General features: G+C 41.5%; 1 pseudogene; it reads right to left on the bottom strand.

The window, feature by feature from the left end:
- Nucleotides 1-341: 341 nt before the first annotated feature.
- LOC112298422 (obg-like ATPase 1 pseudogene) lies at nt 342-1,020 on the bottom strand (annotated as a pseudogene).
- Nucleotides 1,021-15,338: the final 14,318 nt, after the last annotated feature.

Here is a 15,338-nt window from a genome sequence, read left to right as displayed (position 1 = left end):
GGTTGCCTCCTGTACCCGCCCCAACTAGTGACTGAACCTGCAATCTAGGGATGTGTCCTGACTGGGGAGCAAACCCGCAACCTTTTGGTGTACGGGACGGCGCTTCAACCAACTGAGCCACCTGGCCAGGGTGCAAAGTCGTTCACATTAGTGAGCTTGCATTTTATTGGAGGTACACGGTATTTTAATTTTGAAACAAATAAAAATCTGTTTGTAGAGGATTCCCATCCCCCCACTTTTGTCCCTTCAGTTTTCAGAAATTTCAATTTAAAAAATCATGTGCTTTTTGGAAATTGTACATTGATCTGTGTAATAACTAAAATTTATTTTTCCCTCAGTTTCTAAGATATATTAAATTCAAAGAAGACAGTATCTCCATCTTCAACAATATAATTTCTGCCTTGTTGTCTGCAGCCTTGACCTCATTGTCAGAAACTTCCTCTTTAAAATCTTCATATTTCATTACTTCAGCCATAATGAATCCTTTTTCAAAATCTGCGTGAATCTTTCCTGCAGCTTAAGGAAACTCATGCCTTTCCTGAGTCCATGCACACACTTCATCTGCGCCTGTGCTGAATAAGTCTGCTGGTGGGGGTGCTGCAAACCCAGCCCCAGTGATCTTTGGCAAAGCGCCTCCTGTTCGCTTCCAGGCACTTCTGTCTCTCCTAGGCACTCAGTTCTTACAACTTAATCGCACAGCTCCACTAAAAGGAATGATCAAGGCCCCTGGGCCATACTTGTACGCTGACTCTTGAATTTTTATCAACCATTTGTTTTTCTTTCCAATGTAGTCTTTTTCAGAAAGATTAACCAAGTAGACCATTGGTTTTGAAGTCCGAAAGAAGTGTTTACTCAGCACTCAATCTCTTTGTCGTTCCAATCATGATAGAAGCAAACAGGTTTCTTTTGATCTATAACCCAGGATGTGACCTTGAACGTTCTGTCACATTCAGATTTTAGTTTTTTACCTCCTCCTCTCAGAGCTACTTTTCCTAGTTTATCTGTAATGGGCCCAGTCATCTCCTTACCTTTAAGCTGAAGCTCTTTGTCTCAAATACGACCTATACTTCCTTCAGCATTTGTGATATCATCTCTTCAAAAGCATGTGTTGGGTAGAGATTCCATCACAGGCATAATATGAGATAAAAAGGTATTTATCATCCCTGGTGCTGTGGCTCATTTGGTTGATCATTTGGGGATCGGATTCCCAGTTTGGGTGCAGACAAAGGCATCCCCAGTCTGGCCAGCCGATCAATGTTTCTCCCTTTCTCTCTCTGAAAAAAAGCAAATGAAAATGTCTTCAGGTAAGGATTAAAAAATTTTACAAAAAAAAAAAAAAAAAGAGGCATTTACTAGACCTCGTCCATTGTATGCCCCTATTACCAAGACCAGCAGTATTCACTACATTTAGAAAGGCAGGAATTTCCCCTGCTGGTTTGTGGTATTGGCAAAGAAAATCAAACCTTTCATCTGGCACAGGTGCTCTGCTCTCATTAGGATCAATAGGGCATAATGGGAAGTTTTCTGCTGAAGCCTGACTGTTGGCTGATACACTGAAGAAGATAGATTTCCCAACATTTGGCAATCCAACAATAACAATTTTCAAGGAGGTTCCAAATCTTCCAATGATTGGGGGGTGGTTTAATTCCATCACCTCCCTTTTTGGGGGTCAGCATGTTGGGGCAGGCGATGACATGGTGGCAGCAACAGACACATCCTACCTGCAGTGGGAGACAGAGAGAAAGGAGAGAGAGAGCGAGAGCAGCGTATTTCTTCTTATGGCTTCCAGTACCTGTCTAGTGTCTTTTCATTTCAGCCTGAAGAGCTACCTTTAGCAATTCTTGTAGGGCAGGCATATTGATAATGAACTCATCTTTCATCTGAAAATGGCTTAATTTCTCCTTCATTTTGGAGGGATGGTTTTGCCAGGTACAAAAATCAGCTCTTAATCTTACTGAAATCACTTATAAGGAGTCTCTTCTTTCCTACTGCCTTCAAAATGCTCTGTCTTTGGATTATGACAATCTGAAGGATTCCTACTATGATCTCTGTGCGTTTATCCTTCTTACAGTGCACTGAGCTTCTTGGGTTTGTAAACTAATGTCTTTCATAAAATCTGAGGAGTTTTCAGCCATTCTTTAAATTTTTTTCTGATTATTTTCTCTCTCTTCTCATTCCGGGACTCCCATGATGTATATGTTATTACATTTGATGATGTCTTACAGACCCCTCAGGTTCTGTTTCAACAAAGAAAAGCCCAGGACCAGATGGCTTCACTGATGAGTTTTATCAAACATTTAAAGAAGATTTAACACCAATCTGTCTCCAACTCTAGACATAAAGACCAATGTAATATAATAGAGATCCCAGAAATAAACCCTGACAAATATGGTCAGTTAATTTTTAACAAGGGTGCCAAGGCTATTATTCAGTGGGGGTAAGGATAGTCTTTCAACAAACAGTGCTGGGAAAACTGGACATGTGCATGCAAAAGAAGGGAGTTGGACCCTTGTTTTATACCATATATAAAAATTGACTCAAAGTGGATCAAAGATCTAAATGTAAGAGCTAAAACTATAAAACTCTCAGAAGAAAATTTGGGGAAAATTTTTCATAACCTTGGATTTGGTTAGGGTTTCTTAAGTACAATAACAAAAGCATAGACAACAGAAGAAAAAATAGATAAATTGGACTTCAACAAAATTTAAAACTTTTGTGCATCTAAGGACACTAGCAAGAGAATAAAAAGACAACCCACAGAACAGCAGGGAATATTTGCAAATCATATATTTGATATGGAATGAATATAAAAAATACAAACAGAATCCATACAACTCAACATCAACAAAACAAACAAGGCAATTAAAAATGGGCAAAGGACTGGAATAGACATTTCTTCAAATAAATTAGAACCCTTGTAAATCGATGATGAGAACATAAAATGATGCAACTGCTGTGGAAAACAATTTGCTGGTTCTTCAAAATGTTGAATAGAACTACCAGCGATTACACTCCTAGGTGGATACCCAAAGGAATTGAAAACAGGGACCGAAACACATACCTATACGTGAATTTTCACAGTAACATTACTCACAATGGCCCAAAGCTGGAAACACCTCAGTGTTCATCAATGGATGAATGGATAAACAAAATGTGTCATATCCGTAAAATGGAATATTATTCAGCCATTATAAAGAATGAAGAGAGAGAGGAGTCCAAGTGGCTACCCAGTTGTCCCAGCACCATTTGTTGGAGAACTATTCTTTCCCCCGTGGAAAGAATGATCTTGGCACCCTTGTCAAAAATCAATTAGACATTACTTCTGGCCAAGATAGAGGCATAGGTAGATATACTTTGCCTCCTTGCACAACCAAAAGAAGTACAACAACAAATTTAAAAATGAAAAATAACCAGAACTGCCAGAAAATTGAATTGTATGGAAGTCTGACAACCAAGGAGTTGAAGAAGAAATATTCACTCAGACTTGTAGGAGGGGCAGAGAGGATACGTGGCAAGGTGTTGGCTGGAGGACCTGGTGGGTGAGGTGGCAGCAGGTGGACTGAATGGTCCCACATTTGCATGCAGATAAACCAGGAGGAAAAACCAGGGAGCAAGACAGACCGCGCAACCCAGAGTTCCAGTGAGGGGAAATAAAGCATCAAAGCCTCTGGCTGTAAACACCTATGGGGGTTGTGTTTGCAGGAGAACCTTCCAGCTCACAGGAGAGTCCACTGAAGAGACTCATGAGGTCCTAGATGTACACAAACCCACCCACCAGTGAATCAGAACCATAAGGGCCCAATTTGTTTGTGGGTGGTGGGGAAGTGACTGAAAGTCTGCTGAGAGCCAAGCAAGTGGCATTGTTCCCTCTCAGACCCCTCCCCCACATACAGCACCACAACACAGTGGAGTGGGTTGCCCTGGGGAACACTTAAGGCTCCACCCCTTAAAACATAACAAGTGTGCCGAGACAAAAAAATATGGCCCAAATGAAAGAACAGATCAAAACTCCTAAATCGAATTAAGCAATGAAGAGATAGTCAACCTATCAGGTGCAGAGTTCAAAATACTGGCAATCAGGATACTCACAGAAATGGTTGAGTATGGTCACAAAATAGAGGAAAAAGTGAAGGCTATGCAAAGTGAAATAAAGAAAAATATACAGGGAACCAACAGTGATGGGAAGGAAACTGGGATTCAAATCAATGATTTGGAGGAGAAGAAAGAAATAAACATTCAACCTGAACAGAATGAAGAAACAAGAATGCAAGAAAATGAGGAGAGGCTTAGGAACCTCTGCGACAACTTTAAACATTCCAACATTTGAATCATAGGGGTGCCAGAAGGAGAAGAGGAAGAGCAAGAAATTGAAAACTCTTTTTGAAAATATAATGAAGGAGAACTTCCCCTATCTGGCAAAGGAAATAGACTTCCAGGTAGTTCAGGAAGCTCAGAGAGTCCCAAAGAAGTGGGACCCAAGGAGGAACACACCAAGACACATCATCATTAGATTACCCAAGATTAAAGATAAGGAGAGAATCTTAAAAGCAGCAAGAGAAAAGGAGACAGTTACCTACCAAGGAGTTCCCATAAGACAATCAGTTGACTTCTCAAAAGAAATCTTGCAAGCAAGAAGGGGCTGGAAAGAAGTCTTCAAAGTCTTCTTTGAAAGGCAAGGACCCACATCCAAGATGACTCTATCCAGCAAAGCTATCATTTAGAATGGAAGGGCAGATAAAATGCTTCCCAGATAAGGTCAAGTTAAAGGAGCTCATCATCACCAAGCCCTTATTATATGAAATGTTAAATGGACTTATCTAAGAAAAAGAAGATGATCAAAACTATGAACAGTAAAATGACAACAGACTCAGAACTATCAACAACTGAACCTAAAAAAAACCCCAAAAACCCAACAACAAAAGAATCCCCAAGAACAACTAAGCAAAAAACTAGAACAGGAACAGAATCACAGAAATGGAGATCACATGGAGGGTTATCAGGAGGGAGGGGGAAGAGGGAGAATGGGGTAAGGTACAGGGGATAAGAAGCATAAATGGTAGGTACAAAATAGACAGGGGGGAGGTTAAAAATAGTATAGGAAATGGAGAAGCCAAAGAATTTATATGTATGACCCATGGACATGAACTAAGGGTTGGGAAGGAGAGGATGCTGAGGGAGGCAGGGCACAGGATGGAGCGGAATAAAGGAGAGAAAAAAATGGGAAAACTGTAATAGCATAATCAATAAAATATACTTTAAAAATCAATTGGACATTAGATGTATACCTGTATTTCTAAGCTCTGAATTGTATTCCGTTGGTCTGCACGTCTATCCTTATGCCAGTACCACACAGTTTTGATACCTGTAGCTTTGTAGTCAGTTTGAAATCGGAAAGGGTGAGTCCTCCAACTTTGTTCTTTTTCAAAATTGTTTTGGCTTTTTTAGTCCCCTTCCAATTCCATATGAATATCAGGATTAGCTTGTCCATTTCTGGAAAACAAAAAGAAGCAGCTGGGATTTTAATAGGGGTTGAATTGAGTCTATAGATTAATTTGAGGAGTATTGCCATCTTAACAATATTAAGTCTTCCAATTCTTGAATACAGGATGTCTTTCCACTGATTTAAGTTTTCTTTTTTTCTTTCAGCAATATTTTGTAGTTTTCAGTATACAAGTCATTCATCTCCTTGGTCAGATTTATTCCTAGGTATTTTATTTTGGATGCTTTTTAAGTGAAGTTGTTTCCTGAGTTCCTTTTCAGAATACTCATTGTTAGTGTGTAGAAACACAACTGATTTTTGTGTGTTGATTTTGTATCCTACAAATTTGTTGAATTTATTTGATAGGTCTAATAGTAACTTTTGTTAATTATTTAGGATTCTTTCTATGTAAGATCATGTCATCTTTGAATAGCTTCACTTCTCCCTCTCCAATTGCATGCCTTTTATTTCTTTTTCTTTCCTAATTGCTCTGCCTTGAACTTCCAATACAATGTTGACTAGCAGAGGAAAATGTGGTCATCCTTGTTTTGTTCCTGGTCTTAGGAAAAAGGCTTTCAATTTTTCACCACTGAGTGTGATGCCAACTGTGGGGTGTTCATAAATGCTCACTATCAGGTTCAGAAAGTTTCTTTATACCCTGGTTTGTTAAATATTTTTACCATAAAAATTTCTAAATTTGGCAAATGTTTTTTAGTGTCAACTGAGATCAATAAAATTGAATAAAACTGTTTATTTTTCCTTCAGTCTATTAAGTGGAGGATTACATTGATTGTTTTTCATACGATGAATCATTCTTGCACTCCTGGGATAAATCCCACTTTGTACAGTGTATATATAACACTTTTAATACGCTGCTGGATTAGGCTTGCTAGGATTTTGTTAAGGTTTTTTCCCATCTATTCCATAAGGGATATTGGTCTGTCATTTAATTGTGATGTCTTTTTTGCCTTCGGCATCAAGTTAATGCTGGTCTATACAATAAGTTGGGGATATTTATGTTTTTATTTTTGGTTTGTAAAGTTTATTTTATTTATTCTAGATATGAGTCTCTTATGTTATATGTTATCAGGGTTGTTTTCTCCCAGGAGGTGGGTTGTCTTTTTACTTTCTTGATGTTATCCTTTAAAGCACAAAAGTTTTTAATATTGATGAGTCCAACTTATCAATCTTCTCTTTTATCACTTGTGCTTTTGGTATCATATCTAAGAAATCACTGTCTCACCCAAGATCATGAAAATTTACTTCTATATTTTTTAAAAGAGTTTTATAGTTTTATCTCTTACATTTATGTTTATAACTACTTCGAGTTAATTTTTGTACATGATGTGATATAGAAACCCAACTTTATTCTTTCATATGTGAATATCCAGTTGTTCCAGCACCATTTGTTGGAAAGACTATTCCTTGAATGTTGAATTATCTTGGCCCCTTTGTCAAAAAGCAATTGATCATGAACTTTGAGTTGTGTGATATATTTTTGCTTTCACTTGGCACGCTTTCCTGACTTTTGCTTCCCATTCCGGCTCTAATTTACTGTCCTTATGACCTCATTGGTTTTGTCCTTTAATTCAGCCCTGTGTTTATTTCTTGTACTTAACCACATGTTAGACTTTTCAGGTTGCAACCTTTTTAGCACCCCTCTAACCTTAGGGTTTAGGAATTCTTTGATACTCATACTCCTCGTTCCCCGCGTAACTTTCTTATCTTTTTAAAAAAGTTTGCATGTATTTATCTTTATGGAGAGGAGAACTAGAGGGACAGAAACATTGATGTGCAAGAGAAACATTGATCAGTTGCCTCTTGCACACACCCGACTAGGAACCGAACCTGCACCCAGGCATGTGCCCTGACCAGGAATTGAACCAGTGACCTTTTGGTTTGCAGGATGACACTCAGCCCACTGAGCCACACCAGTCAGGGTCACAACTTTCTTACTTGACCATCTCTGCTATCACACTCATCCTAAAACTAGAGACGGGGAAGCAGGAAATCAAGTTCAGAGTTTGAATCAGAAGATAGTAGTCAGGCCCATTCAACCTCTCAAAGACTTCATCCCCGTTTTGGTAATCAACATTGACCAGGGCCCGCATATTAGAACATACTAGTTCATGTAAAACATTCACCAATGTAAACAATAAACTTCCTGACTTCATTTATATCACACTTTGATTTTGCCCAAGTTCTCTCAAACCCTCTTTATTATTGTCACCAACTGCTGCATCTGTCCTCTGTTAATGTTCCTCCTTGCACCTCTCTACGTTGAACTACAATCCAGTTTGCGCTCTGACTCTGATCCCTCTTTCTATTCCTTTTGTCCCCTGTGGTTCATCAATTCTACCAATAGTTTTAGAGGTTAACGCCGTTCCTGACGGAACCAAATTTCCAGGAATTCCTCTCTTACTATGGTATCTTAGAAGCCGCCCTACCGTTATGCCCCAACTGTGCAATCACGACCTGGAAAACCGTCTGCCCTGGATGTCTTAGCCCTCATTTCTTTCCATATTAGGACTTAGTGTTTGCATTCTTTGGAAATGATATTTAGAGGCCAAACGAAGCATAAACACATATATGGAGATGTTTTCCTAAGTCTTTAATGGGGAAAAAAATTATTCCATTGCTAAATAACCACAAAAGTGAAGACTTGACTCTGGAGGAATAATAATGCTGTAGGCAATGGGAATAGCAATGGTACCAGAATAAGAAGTTATGAAAACACTCCCTGGCAGAAAATTGTATCAGGACTCACCTTTCTGGAAGAATGTGCTGATCGTGAATGCAAAGAAAATTGCGGCAAGAGCAAAACACTAGAGAAGCAAATAGCAAGCTAGGGTCACTGTTCACGAACACTGCCACATTGGTTACCTCCGAAACATCACAGATGCGCATAATTTTTACATGGAAAAATATGGACAAGGCATAAAATACCCTTAAAACAAGATGTGAATCAAAACAAAGCAAAATTACCTTAAACTAAACAATGTATAAATATTTCAGACCTTTGACCCAGCTTCCATTCCCATTTATGAATTATGCTCTGTGCATGTATCCTTTCAAAGGAAAGCGTAAGCTGGAATTCAATTTCTGATCCCATGTGAATTTTTTTGCTTTAATGAGAGATTTTTATCCCATTTATCATTATCACTATTAAAGATAATTCTAGTATTACTTTCGATACTTTTTCACATTTTCTGGCCATTTTCTTTGTTTTATATATTTTACTATATAGTCTGGATTTTCTTGCCTTCTTTTGTCCAAAGTGCCTCAAGTTGGGTAATTTAGAAGGTAAATTTTCATATAGCCACATGGTGAATTATAATTTAGTCATTAAATGCAAGCTAGCAAATTGGAACACCAAATTTCATCGACAACATAAAAGGAAAAATTGACAAGCTGTCATGGGCTAGAGAATGCTCTTATCTTTTCACCAACCCAAGGCCAGCACTTGAAGACCAAAGGAATGAAGGGAGGGCAAAGCATTTCTGGATCCTAAAGTTTAAATGCTTAATCCCCCAAAGTTTGGGCACATTCCACCACATATTGACCTGAGGTTTTCCAAACACGCATCAACAACTGTGTTTTCATTATCTATCGAATCTCAGCCCCACCACCTTTGCCACACCAAATGTCTTTCATAGCTTAGTATATCCTGAAGGACAAGAGACACACACCTCTGTGCAGAAGAGAGTGGTCATAGAGGAAACCACAACGAAGGCAGAAATGAAGAACGTAATGAACCGAGCAACCCAGTGTTGCCGGTTGTGCAGTCCCATCACACACATACACGCCTGGGAAAAGCAAGCGCACCATACATTACACAAGCTACTGCTCAGTTCCAGCGGGTCTGGTTTAGCTGTTACTGAAACTCCAGCAGACTGGGATAAGGGGTCGTGTGTGTGTCCCGGGGAGAGGTGGCTAGTGGGGATAATGGAGACTGAGCAAGTTGGAAAGAGACCTACAAACGAGGGAGTAGTATTTATCTGGTTTAGATACAGTAGAGACAGGCCTCGTGTTAAAATGATTCTTCTTTTGCAATGGTCAGTACAGTGTTAGTTCACTTGTTTGTTACATGCCTGCTGTAAGTGATTGGCTCCTGTGGTTCTGAGGATAGAATCTGACCGCTCTGGTCACACAAAACTTCCTATAATTCACTGAACATGCTGTAACTCCTCTGTCTTTAAAACATTTTTTCCTCTCATACATGTTGTTCTGACTTATTTTTTCTTGTCTTCTCTTTACCTAGCGAAATCCTATTTCATTTTCAAAACCTAGTTCAAGAGTTACCTGCTGTGTTAGGCTTTCTCCGGTCAGCTTGCCCGGCCTCCACATGGCCATAACACCTATGGTTCCATTACCTTAACATCTGGGATTCTTTTTAATATCTGGCTTTATCACCATGAATTGCCCATGGGAAAGGACTGTCATTTTTATCTGTTTCTCTAATGCATGTGTCCAGCAAATGTGAGTCACTCAGTGAATGTTTGATAAGTGAATAAACGCAAAGCGCCGCGCGAGGCACCATGCAGGAAAAGTGAAAAACCTAAAAGGCAGAACTACCGCTTTCCAAAATTTCAAAGTCCAGCCCTGGAGATACACCCATGATGATAACCCGGTGTGCTCCACACTCTGAGCACGCGAACGACCTTTTTATCCTTTCAGATTGCAACTAGCAGTGGGTCAATGCTCAGAAATAAGTTGGTTAAAGCAGGGAATCATAAAAATGATACACACATAACATTTTATTTTCACTCATAGCATATAAATATATGATAAATACATAGCCTATAAAATACATATAAACAACATATAATGTATAATATATAAATATAATCTGTAAAATATATAGCATATAAGTATATAATATAGTATTCTAATGTCAAAACACAAACTCTTCTTTTGAAGCACAGGCCTGCTCACTGGACCACTAACACAGCACCCCCCATAAAGTTCGCTCCGGGATCACAATCTTGAAAATAAACTGAGGACATAAATACAGGTGTGAAGCAACCTAGTGCAGACTCTGCCAAGGCTTTTATACCCCCCCCCAATTTACAGGGGTTTCACCCACATGAAATTTACTATTTACTAACATGTTTTTAGAAAGCTCTTATAGAATCTTTCCAAAACATTCAAATAAATTTTCTTTTTAAAATTTTTATTGATTTTTAGAGAGAGAAGAAGGGAGAGACAGAGATAGAGAGGGAGAAAGAGAGAGAGAGAAACATAAATTTGTTGTTTCACTTAGTTATGCATTCATTTGTTGTTTCTGTATGTGCCCTGACCGGGCTTCGAACCTGCAATGTTGGTATTTCTAGGCCATGCTCTAACCAACTGAGCTACCTGGCCAGGGCTCAACTAAACTTTCAAAGACAACTTCAATCCATTCCATCCATTTGTATAATATTTTATTAAATCACAAATTATTAGGACAAGTATAGTATGAGAGACGTAGGAACAAGCCTTGATAAGCATACAACTCAGCAGGTGAGAGGTAACAAGCCCATGTGTACTAGGGAGAAGCATACCAGCTGCCATGTACTGGAGCTTCAATCAGAAAGCTTTACTGGGGTGATGAGAGTGTCAGTTAATGTGGAAACTGATTATGGACAGGACCTTGGCCCTGAGTGGATCTGCCTCGGGCTGGCTTGTAGTGTGTAGGTTCTTGGCTTCATGCAGAAAAGGTTTCACAACACGGGTCCAGGTAATTTTAAGAGTACATTTATTAAAGCTGAGGACAGTGAAATAAGGAAGGACTTAGGATAACGAAGTAACAGGAGAGAGACTAGGTGGGGCTGCTTCGGATCACTGAGAAATCAGGGAAAACAGGGCCTTGGAGACAGGTTCAGGGTGTTTGCCCAGGACAAGCTGATGCTGCCCATTGCTCCCCTGATTGCAAGTCTCATGGGGTCCCTTAGAGTTTAGGAGATGCACGCCAGAGAAGGAAGAAGAGGGCTAAGGGAAAGGTGCGGGTGTGCTCCCAGGAGGGAGAGCGTGAGCCAGGAGGGATTTTAAAGTCTGGGAGTTTAGGGTAGCTCTTAGGGGAGGATCTCAATAGAATGTTCATCAGCTTTATAATGATGCACAAATTGAGAGTTATTCCTTTAACTTCATCTGTCCTTGGGTGTGGTTGGCAAATAGCACTCGTTGGGTTTCTGCTACCCATCACTCTGAGTAGGGTAATTTCAGCTATTTACCCTTTGCTTGGGGAGAAGAAGGGTAACCCATTTGGTTAAGGAACATAGGATTTTGCGATTCACCAGATGGCTGTAAATCGCTTGACCATTTAACCACCTGCCTCAGTTTCCCTATTGCCCTTGTCCTGGCTTACTAGCCTGTCTAATTTACATGAATATCAGTAGATATTATCTGTAGACGGAGTTAGGAAAGCTCCGTCTACAGATAGTGGAGGGAAACAACTTGGGAAAATGGAATGAAAGGTTGATGAAATGTAGACAGGCTTCCCAAAGCAGGCGGACTGCAACATGAATTTCGAAGTAGGACACTCCAAACAGAGGGGCCCAGCTATGGCAGGAATAGCACAGCTACCATCTATTTGAGGAGGAGAAAGGGACCTATTCAATTAAACAAATGGCTTATGCCAAGGTGGGAGCAGTGGTCCAGGTGGCTTCTAAATGAGAGACAATTCATTCTAATCCTCCTTAAGCCATTTACATAGACCATATTAAAACCAGATCAACATGAGCGGGTCCAAGAAGGCACTAGCTGTCAGAATACTGGTTGTGATCTGTGTTCAAAGAAGAAACCGACGCTAGTCGCCCCTCCTGCCCCTAGTTCTCTCACCTTGGTCCCAGAGACGAACACAGTCAGGGCCATCGCCCTCATGGAACGGACCCCATATTAATGGCTTCTCGTGGAATATACTTACCTGCTCCTGGGTTTTCACCAAGGAAGAGTTAAAAAGGTTTGGGTTGAGCCTCAGACTATCAAAGGTGGTGCCAACCCCACCGATCCTATCGAGGCAGGAGACAGCAGAGGAAGGACTCTGAGGCTGCAATACTGTTACCGGCCAGTGTCTAGCATCCTGGTTGCCAGGAAATGCCTTTTACCAATTAGGTAGATTAAATAGTAAACTGAGGCAGGGAGGAGGAAGGAGACATGTCTCACATGCTAACTCAGCAGTCCTGAGCCTGGTCTGATAATATTGCCAGTGTTCCAATATCACAAGGAACACTGTTAGCAAGAAAGAAGGGAAGTCCTTGAAATTCCATGTAGCATTTCCACTATCTGGGAAAGAAAGCCTTGAAACTGTGCTTTCATCTCAAGGCCTGGAATGCGGGAGAGGGTCCACGGTGCCCAAAGAAGCAGCCCATAAAACAGCTTTGGTTAATTGTCTACTCCTGGTCACTATCTGTTTTACGAGGTAGTCCCTGATGCTTACAGAAAGAGCCCATGAATAACTTTGGAAAGTGCCCCAATTTTAATTAACTGTCTCCTGTCACGTATTTGTTTTACAACAAGATGAGCAAATGGGGTCTGGAGCAAGATAAGGATTCGGGCTGACAGACCCCCACACATACCTGAGTTTGGGTAGTCACAGTCCCCCAGGAAAGCTGGCACCACATTCACCCGTTAACCAATATGTAACATTTTTTCTCCTATCCCACCAACTATATACTGTATTTTTTGGACTATAAGACTCACTTTATTCCCCGCAAATTCGGGAGGAAAAGGGGGGTGCCCAAATGTAGCTCACATTTACATTGGTGAAATATTATGTTATTTATGTTATTAAATATTTTACCACATTTTTTGCTTCAAAAATTTTTTTCCTATTTTCCTCTAAAACCTAGGTGCGTCTTATGGTCCAAAAAATATGGAAGTCCTCAGAACAAAGGACTCACTCTCTCTCTGTTGGGGGCTCAGGGCACTCGTGACACTCTCTGGATCTCAGGCCACTGGGCCTCTGGCCACCCGGCCTCAGGCTGCCTGGAGGCTTCCACCCGGGTCTTCAGCCACACTTACTTTTGCTGCCCTGCTTTGCCCTGAAACTTGGCCTTTCACCCCCGACTCTACCCAGTCCTGTTCTCTTCCATGGGAACGGGCCACCAGCAAACTGATCGCACGCTAATAGATGTGCTGATCTGTAATTCTTTACATGCCTCAGCAAGAAGAACCAGGTCTCTCCCACCAACACTACCAGCTTCCAAGGCCATAGGCTTGTATAGAACTCCTGAGTGGACTTTCCTTGATAGAGGATGTCAAGAGTTAAATATTTTAGCTTCAGTCACAGTTGATAGACTTAGAGGTGTCAGACTCATTTTCACTGGGGGCCACGTCAGCCTTGCGGTTGCCTTCAAAGGGCCGAATGTAACTTTATGACTGTATGACTGTAACTACTCCTTAACTAGGGGCAAGGTGCAGCACTGCTGTCGCCGGGCAGCAACAAGGTGCCGGACTGGATAAAACAAGGTGGAGGGCTGGATTCGGCCTGCAGGCTTTATGTTTCCCACCTGTGACTTAAGTGATGAATGCGTGTGGAAAGCTGTTATTCTAAGAACTGGAATACATGACCTACCTCAGGGGTCCCCAACCCCTGGGCTCTGGACTGGTACCAATCCTCGGTCTGTTAGGAACCAGCCCTGAAAGAAGCTCGCCTGAGCCCCACCTCCTGTCTTGCCCCCATCCACAGCAGGTGAGTGAGGCTCACCTGAGCTCCACCTGCAACTCCCCCTTGTCTTCCATGAAACAGGTTCCTGGTGACAAAAAGGTTGGGGACCGCTGACCTACAGGAACTTCACAAGGTTGACAAACAATTCAACCTTTGTGCTCCAGGGGGTCTGCAAGCAATGGAGATGGTGTCTGAGCCCTGGGGTTCCACGGAGTGGATGTCAGCGACACAGACAAAGAATTATTGATCAATAGGTAAAGAAGTGTAAGATGGTGCACCCAGGGGGGCCCCCAAAGAAGGATTTGTAATGGGGTCTAGAACTTGGGGTGTCCAGGAAATATTAAAAATATGGGTGTCCTCACCCCCCTACAAGTCTGAACTGGGGGATGGGACACATGGAGCAGGGTTGTTTTGCATAGCAACAGTTTTGTAAATAACCTCTAGAATGGTCACTTAACATATCTATAACCTTTGACCAGTTTCACTGATATGCTGTGACCATGCTTTGAGCCAGGGAGATGGGAGTGACTTCCACCCAGGATGTAACTGGGAGGCAACTCTCCCTGGTTACAGAGCCTGCATAAGAGCTTGGAGATGATTGGCTCCATGCCATGGGGCCATGCCTGCCCAGAATTGCTATGCCTGCCCAGAATTGCTATGGCAGCCCAGAAAAGCTGGAAAAATATGGGAAGGCTGACAAGTGTAGCCGATTGTGGGAGGAGTTGGAAATGCAGAGGAAGATTGGCACTGGGATTTAAACCCAGGTGCAACAGCCATGACAAGAAGGACCATGCAGCTTTGGAGTAAGGGGAGAACCATGTGGCTTTGGGGCTCCCTTTGCCACACAGCTTAGGAAGCCCGAAGGCAAGATGTAGCTGCGATGCAGAGCTCTCTCTTAGCAGTTTGGAAGAATGCAGGAGAGATGCTGCAGGAAGGAAAGGGGTGAAAGGACTCTTGCTGGTGGGCCATGAGAAGTTGCCATATGGTTTTGGATTAAGAACTGGAGATCCCGGTGACACAGCTGATGGTGCTGGGTACTGAGGGAGGCCTGCTAGCTGAGCACAGACTACTGGGAAGAACAGGGGCCTACCTGAGCCACAGACTTCTATTTCTTTTCCTGAGATATGGTACCCTGGACCAGGCAAAGGGCAGAAGGAAGGACTATGTGTGTTTGTGGGTGTTTTAAAGGACTTTGGGGTTTTAATGAAGACA

The sequence above is a fragment of the Desmodus rotundus genome, chromosome 1 (genome assembly GCF_022682495.2).
Source record: "Desmodus rotundus isolate HL8 chromosome 1, HLdesRot8A.1, whole genome shotgun sequence".
Classification (NCBI taxonomy): domain Eukaryota; kingdom Metazoa; phylum Chordata; class Mammalia; order Chiroptera; family Phyllostomidae; genus Desmodus; species Desmodus rotundus.
Note: the sequence above shows the minus strand (reverse complement) of the source record. Positions and strands in the feature narration are given on the sequence as shown.